The 8,930-nt window shown below is 31.6% G+C and overlaps 1 long non-coding RNA gene across 2 annotated transcripts; it reads left to right on the forward strand.

Annotated features, from left to right (window-relative positions):
• The first annotated feature begins 5,254 nt into the window (after window positions 1–5,254).
• On the forward strand, window positions 5,255–7,178 carry LOC145017313 (uncharacterized). 2 transcript variants are annotated; one of them, XR_013666465.1, is made up of 5 exons: window positions 5,255–5,748; window positions 5,949–6,271; window positions 6,386–6,539; window positions 6,609–6,697; window positions 6,903–7,178. It is a non-coding gene; the product is annotated as an uncharacterized LOC145017313 (long non-coding RNA). The 2 variants fall into 2 exon arrangements; XR_013666467.1 differs by having other exon boundaries at window positions 5,871–6,271; window positions 6,609–7,178.
• The last annotated feature ends 1,752 nt before the right edge of the window (window positions 7,179–8,930 follow it).

Below are 8,930 nucleotides of genomic sequence, written 5' to 3' on the forward strand. Positions count from 1 at the left end.
TATCCTTTCCATATACTTGTTATTCATTAGAAGCACATGACTAGCATCCAAGAATCAACCATTTTAGCATTATCATCAAGAGTTTACGGCCGTAAACTCATCATATGGTCGTAAACACTTCATGTCATGGTCGTGAACAAACTCTTGTGTGGCCGTAAACACCTTTAATTCAATCATATGTGATTGTAACACGTCATTACACGTGTTTCCTAGTCCCTAAGGTTGTTCCTTAACATTATTAGTTGTTATATACACTAACTATATACACACATACATGTATATATATATATATATATATATATATATATATATAATAGGATAAATTTGTGCTTCAGGACTCCTTTTGTGATCTCAAGCATCCTATATCTATCTTCCATTCAAATCACTCGCTACAGGTGAGTTCATACCCTAACTTATATTTTAAATGATTTTAAATATTTTTAGGGGGGGGGGGGGGACACAAGTAGAAAACCATATAGTTATATAGTCAATCACATGTGATTTATAACTATCAAAACAAAAGATTTCTTATTCTTCAAAGTTGTGTTAACAAACAAACTATTTCAAATCATTTTATAAATTGACACCAAGTCATCAATAACCATTCAAATGGTTAAAACTCTTATACATAATGAAACTTTTTATAATTTTACAAAACTCTTTTAACCTTATATATTGTCTAAATCATATCTATATAGATATAGTTATATAAATAAGGTTGAAAGGGCTTCGGACTAATTACTCTCTTTATTTCATGTTCCTTGTTTGGTTGTAGACTTAGGGTATCAGTTGTTTGTCCGAGTGTTTTTTAAATCTTAGCTATATATTATGTATATGTATGTATATGTAAAATTACTTACAATCAGTCCAACACCTTTGGGTAGCAAAGGTGTACAAACATGAATAGTCATTCAATTACAAAGCTTACTAGTAAACTATAATAGGTATAGTTTAGGAGAATAATACTTACTATTTCAAGAACAATGAAACTTACAAGAGTCAGTTCATACATGAGTCAATTCAAGCATATAATAAAAAGAACAGAAAGAAACCTACAATAAAAAGAGCAGAAAGAAACATACAATAACAAGAATAGAAAGTAACATATGTTAAAAAGAATAGAAAGGAACATACAATAACAAGAAACATAAAGGAACATACATCCTTTTACAAGAACAAGATAACATTAATGTGAAACTATTTCATGGCTTAGCAATATACTTGTTAGGTCGCGTTTTGTAACCAGAGTCTCCTGGAGCGAGAGCAGGCATTGTGTATACGGATCTACACGGGACTGACAAGCCCGCATCCCGACTGTTCACTACGGTTTTGCCGGCAAGGCAAGGGGTGAAAAATGTCACATTAGTTTCGATGCCAGTTGGTCGTCATGTTAAACACTTGTTAATCAGTATGGTTATAACCACATCACATTTTAACCTTAATTAAAAACCTTGATTTTAAGGCAGTTAGTGTTTCAGTAGTTACTTATTACAACATTATTGTACATTGTCATTTTGCCACATTACATTCATATAGTGATATTCTCACATAAATGGTAATGTAAACTATTTTCTAATAATAATAGTCATATATTTGGGAAAACACTCACTTTCACAAAAGAACTAACATACAGAACAGTCGAGTCTTGGTAGAAGACTGCTCTCTATTTTAGTAGAAAATATAGGATTTTCTAGGATGTATACAAAATTTACATCAAACACCTACAAACATTACATCAAACATTAACAAGCTTTACATCAAACACTTACAAAGACTTTCTTCAAACCTATACAAACATTTGACACTAAAATACTTATGAACTCACCAGCTTTAATGATAATCTACTCTTTCAAAATAACTTGTATTTTCAAGTCACCAGTAGACAGGTACACTGGACCAGGTTTTTGAGAAGACGGAGCTTGTTCAAGACTCGTCTTTTATTTTGATATATATATATATATATATATATATATATATATATATATATATATATATATATATATATAACTGGTGTCATACAAATACATTCAGAACACTTGTATTAACTATATTATTAATGCAATGGGTGATGGTGTTGCTTGTGTTTACTGTTGTGCATTGTTGTGATACTGAACATGATGTCCTCCGCCCCCGAACATTTCCGCCGTTCTGGTTTGGGATGTGATAGATTGGTATCAGAACTTTGTTTATAGTGAATTAAGTATATCAACCCATAAAAGATATACAACTATAAACACATGAGGATTAAATTACACTGACCAAGAGTGTATAATTTTAAATAATAAAATATTTAACTAAAGTATACATACATGCATTCATACTAAAATCAGTGTCATATTAGAATAGCATAAAAGTATTGTGGTTGTTGGACAGCACAAGTAGGCTTAGGGACATATAATCACATCTGGGAGTGAATGAAATTTGATTATGGTTTCTAAAATATAAATTCGAATATAAGTTAAACTAAAATACGATTCAAACCAACCAAATAATAATTCGTTTCAGTCAACTGCTTCACCTTCTTTTGGATGACAACGCTATTTACGTCAATGACCTGCTTCACTTCGTCACGTACTTGCTTGCATGTCTCCTTCATCCTTCCCTCATCACTACGTCGACGAGCAGCTTACTACCAAGCATTCTTGGATCCGGTAGAAGACTTTGGCCTTGGGGTCTCTTTCTTAGCGGTGTTTCCCCCAAAGCTGCTTCCCACTCTTGGATCCCCTTTTATCGCCACCTCCCATTAATTGCGGCTGAGTCACTCTCTAGACTTCATCTTCACGTCGAATCCAAGTTCTTATGTATTTAAGGTCAATGATTCTCCAAATTCTCTTTTCATATAGGTAGCTCTAAATCCATTTTCCCGGTTGATATATTGGAAATAGTCGTTAGTGAAATTAGAAAACTTACTTAAAAGATGATTGGTTAGAGAAATTTGATTTAGGGATTTTCGGATAAGGATCATGGAAAGTTGAAAGCGGTAAGATACCCATGTGGTTGAAGTACCTTTGTGGCTGGGTTTTTTGTTATCTCTAGGAACAATAAAACAATACATCAATTTCTAATCTTTCAACAAGGTAGTTTTAAGTTTTTGATCGTTTTTTCAATTTTACCTCTGTTGTTGGAAGTCTTCTCTTCATGATACTGCTTTATATGTTCTAAAGATCTTATGTTAATTTTGGAACGCTATTGCATATTTTTTATTTTCCCAAACTATCATGTTTTTCTTCTTATTTTGTCAGAATCGATGGCATGGACGCCCCATCTCACCATATTATTTGTTTCTCATGAAGGTAATCGTTGATTTTTTTGCTTAACCTCTCTCTATCCCTTCTATTAAATTTCTACATTAGGTTGAGTTTATGATGATTTGTAGGTTGCTTCTCTTTTAGCAGTTCAAAAGGGTGGGAGAGGGATAGCTTTTCCCCTCGATTTCTGGGTTTTTCCCTCTAAAATATTGGTAACCTTGTTAATGGGTTGCATTCTCTTCCCGAATAATTCATTTGTTCAATTATGGTAAGCCTCCTACCATCAATTTGAACTATTGATTCATTTTTGAACTGATTCATCCAATTTACTTCATAACTTACAGAGTTTTCAGATCTAAATCAAAATGAAGTACCCAAAATTAAAATCAAAAATCAAGTATAAGTATTTTTAGAGTTCTCTGATTTTGAACATTGTGAGTTTGTTGGTTAACGAGCTTTACAAGATAGGATGAATCAGATATGGATGAGCCAAGAAACCCGAAAAATTATTTTTATCCGGGTATTGGGTTTAAAAATTATTTTTATCCGGGTTCCGGGTATTCCGGGTACGGCGGATCCAACGGGTCTGGGTATTCCGGGTTTTAGAACCAGATTTGTAAAAAACCCGGATCCATGTTTAATGGACCGGGACCGGTTTAATGAGCCAAGAAACCGGAAAATTGAAGGGTCATCAAAAAATACCCCTATCGATAAGAATTGTATTAGAATATTTTGACTTCCATGCACAATTTGACGTCTTAATACTTAAATGAAAATACATGTTTAGAGTTATATTTCAGTAATAAGATTATTGAAGATTATTGAATTCGAGAAGCAGTTAGTACAACCTTACTACAACCTATTTAGTAATTACCCATGATTACGGAAAAATAAAATACAATTTAACTTTAGCTCTTTAAGATCTAACAAACCAATCTTTCACTTCAAAATCCCAAAGGAAGCCAAAAACATTGACATTAAATTGCAACACTAATATTGTGGGTGTGGGGTTAGCAAGTTTCAAGATTACAATTTGCAAACAGCTCCACATAAAATTTATATATTTAATTAATGTGATACATATACGATTTAGCATTAGATTTTTGTAAATCAAGTGGCATTTATTATTTTTTATCTGTTAAAATGGTTTTAACTAGATGTTAACCAATGCTTGCTTTCATCTGTTATTAACAAGTATTTCGAACTACTATATATATATATATATATATATATATATATATATATATATATATATACACACACACACACACACACACATAGGATATAGATCCGTTAAGAAATTTTTTTTGATTGGAAGGTAAGAATTTTTTTTTTGGCTTATTTTTTTGGCGGACAAAATAAATGAATCATTAGATGAATCAATAATAACATGATTCACAAAAAAAATCCCGAAAAAATATTTCGATGATTCATTTTTACGATGATTTTGTTAATATTCAGTTAAATTGTCATAAAATGAATTTTTCTTGATTTACCTAAAAATGAATAATAAAAGTGTTTTTTTCCGGATTTTTTTTCTTGTGAATAATCTTACTTTTGAATCATCTAATGATTCATATCATTTTTTTCCTAAGAAAATATGTATATAAAAAAATTCTTACCTTCTTACCAAAAAATTCCTTCTTATTTGATCTGGACTCTCTCTCTCTCTCTCTCTCTCTCTCTCTATATATATATATATATATATATATATATATATATATATATATATATATATATATCTTTACTATCTTATAAAAGAAATCTTACCTTCTCTAAAAATAGATTTGAATATAATAATAATATTTTTTAAGACGTTCAAATATTTAAGCTGAAGATACAAACTAACATGAATAAAATAATACTATTAAATTTTAATAGTTTTCCGTTAAAATCGAACCTTTGAATTTCAAATACACACCCTATATTGTGGAAGTGTCAGTCTATTATGTAGTTCAAATTTGAAGTTTCAAACGTTTACGTAGTGAAATGAAAACCGATAAGGTCGATCCCTCACAACTCAGCTTCTCACTCTCGGTCTAACTATTCGTATAAATTTCCTTTTAATTTGCCTAACTTCAAGCTCAAATATATTCGATTCCAGCAAATCATCCCTCATATCTCACCCATCTCTACAAATCCTCTCGAGAAACCACAAAACCACAACAACTCGAGGCTGTCACTATCCTTCTTTACAAATTCTCTTAACCCTTTCTACCTCTCTAGCCGGTGGATACAGTCACCATTCACCATAAGTCTCGACCTCTGTAAGGTTAGATCCTCGGTGAGAAGAAATCTGATATTGAAGATATGGTGAATGTCTTAGGAGTCTCTGAATCGAACTCCACACCCAACTCTGTTTGGTTAGATCGTTGAATTTCACACAAATCATTGCTTTTGTTAAATTTTATATCAAATATGAGCATAATTGCTAACTGGTAGTTGCCACAGGTCGTTGATATAATAAGCAAAGAAACGAGAGTCTAACTCATAACTTGTGGTGAGTTAATCCTCATGGCTCTATTCCCTTTTTCCTGATCAAAACAGAATCAGATTGCTTGGTTTTTGGGATGATTACTTCATTTATATCTGATTTAATTGTTTTTTTTTCATCGATCATAGTATTTCAAATATGGAACAAACAAATGAGAAAAGCGCTAAACATTCATCTTTATTCTTCTTGCTACTAAAAACAAAGAGACAGACAACAAGGACTTGAGCCTGTTCCTAGGTTGTATTTTTTTTCTTCACATCATACCTGGTGCTTGATCAAAAAAGGGTGGGTGTGCTGCAAGCTTCTTGGTGGTTGTGATTCATATAAAAGAAAGAGTTGGGGGTGAAAAGGAGAGACAAGTAGCAAATTGACTCTTGGGAGTTTCTTGGTGGGTGTGATTCGTACCCCTTTAGGCATGCCCAACAACTGTTTGTGGAAATGTCCTCTTGCAGGTCTGAATCTTGGTAAAGCTATAGAAACATGGTTGAAAACTTTAAAGAAGTGTCATCCTTCTGTATAAATTTTGCAGGTCTCCAACTCTCTCTCTCTCTCTCTCACACACATACATACACACACAAAATACACAATTTTTATAAGGGGATTACAATATTACCATTACCAACTTTTCCATGCTGCTTTTCAGATTGAAATGTTGTAAGCATAATAGTTAGAGTGATTTGCTTCCAGATAGACCCAAGCAATCATCATCACCACCCCTCCTCCTTATCTCCACTCGATGACGACTTCCTCAATTTGCATAGTCCCGAAAAGCTGATTCCATTGCTGCAAGTCCAGAGGTAAACCTTCACTGCTAGATATTGATTCTGCAATTAGGTTAAGTTTTTAATATCGATGATGATTTTCAGGTGGAAGAAGCCAAGAAACCTTTAATTACAAATTCTCAAAGTTATGCCATCAGATCATCCCCATCTCAGCGACGTGACTACTATTACATGTCTGTCTTTATGCTTTATTTAATTACTCCTTTATGACCAAAATTCTCCAGTACGCTTTGTTTAATCTAATGAAACTACTGTAATATCTGTTTGCAAGTCAGCAAGATAACATCATGCAATATCTTGAAAAAAAAATATGTGTAATTGATACAATACAGGGTTTGAATCATCTCATACTCATCTTTTCTCTCATTGCCAATGCAGCTTATGCTGGAAGGTGTCGATTTCTGTCTAGATCCCTTAATATTATACACTCTCAGAAGTTTTGTTCATGTGTAATTTATGATTTGAATGCAACATTCTTGCAAGAAGTAGAGAGTGGGAGAAAATTAAAGCAAATATGCCTTGGCTGCTAGATGCTGCAGTTTGTGTGGCACTTGATGCTTTTGTATCCTTTAATTTTTATGTTTTGATATTTTTTTAGTTATTTAATTTTTATGTTTTGATATTTTTTAGTTATTTAATTTTTATGTTTTGATATTTTTTTAGTTATTTAATTCTTACATCATACATAGTGTCATAAAGTGTAATCTACAACGTTATGATTAGTTGGAATAGTCTACTCCCGTGCTTGAAGGAGTTTCTCTACTTATTGTCGGTTTTACCCTTGCCCCACTTCACACAACAAAAGTCTACCACTACCTACATCATACATAGTTTTAAAATTAAACTTGAAGGAGTTTCTCCACTTATGGAGCAAGGCTTACTTATGCAAACTCCACGGGTATCCGTAAAAAAAATAAGCATGCACTCCACTAAAAGACAGTTTTTTTTATCAAATTCAAAACCTAGAAAATATGCACACATATCAGATCTTAATGAAAAAAACAACCCTTTAATGTCAAATCCAAATTTGATATCTAACCTAACTTACAACTATAGAGGCTTTTAATTCCATCTATCTAGCTAGGAAATAAGTGAATGGGTAAAACATTATAGACGTTGCTTCCATAATATCTTCCTACCACAAATTCACTATCTGGTAAAAAACAGAAGACAGTAATAGTTGAAGGTAGGTCTCAGAGTTCATCTGCAATAAACTATTGATTGGACCAAAAATTAGATAACTTAAGAACTAAATGCAACACCAAAAGTCAGTAACGAAGAAAATAGATCTCCAATACAAAAGTATCAGTGAAGCTTAACGAACAATTAAAAGGTGATGGAGTTTATACAACAAATGTGGTGTATAAAGAAGTGTTGCACAATTAATAATGTATAATTAGTCATGTGCTATTACACATTTTCATATTTTGTGTATTTTTATATAATTTTATTATTTTTGTTTGAACGGCTTAAACATTTTATATTTTGTACCGCCTTGACAGGTTTCTCTTTATTAGTTATTTAATGTATCATGTAACAAATAACACCATAGTATGAATATATTGTCTTTGACATTTACTTTCTTTTGGAACATAACATTTTTGTAAATGAAACATATCATCGAAAGAACTTACACTCCCCGCCGCTTTGCGCGAGTAGACTGCTAGTATATACATACATATATATATATATACATATATATATAGTTCCAAAATTACGCCGGTTCTATATCCGGATTTTCGGTTATTTTCGTGTCTAATACTTGAACCCGGTTCCATTTATTAATTTCCGATTCCAACCAGTTCCATACCCACTATACCCGATTTGATACTCGGAATCGGATTCGAACCGATTAACGTATACCGGTCCGGTTTTCGTTTCTTATAAATTGTCAATTCTGGGTTCTGGGTTTACGGGGTCCGGGTAAACCGGTCCGATTATAGACCCACTTTCATCCCTAGTTCTCAGCACGGCCTTCTAGCTTCACTATATATATATATATATATATATATATATATATATATATATATATATATATATATATATATATATATATATATATATATATATATATATATATATATATTCTTTGGACTTAAATTATAAAGTTTTATTTACCATGTACTTTCTTAATCCACTATTTTATATATATATATATATATATATATATATATATATATATATATATATATATATATATATATATATATATATATATATATATTCTTTGCACTTAAATTATAAAGTTTTATTTACCATGCACTTTCTTAATCCACTATTGGGTTTTTTGAGATAAAAAATCATCATCTACATATAAAATTAAAACCTATAAAAAAATATTAGAAAACTTATTTATATGAACCCAAAATAGAATCATCATCAATATCACCATTTGGTTAATTCCCC

This window comes from Lactuca saligna, chromosome 9, assembly GCF_052625555.1.
Source record: "Lactuca saligna cultivar CGN05327 chromosome 9, ASM5262555v1, whole genome shotgun sequence".
Classification (NCBI taxonomy): domain Eukaryota; kingdom Viridiplantae; phylum Streptophyta; class Magnoliopsida; order Asterales; family Asteraceae; genus Lactuca; species Lactuca saligna.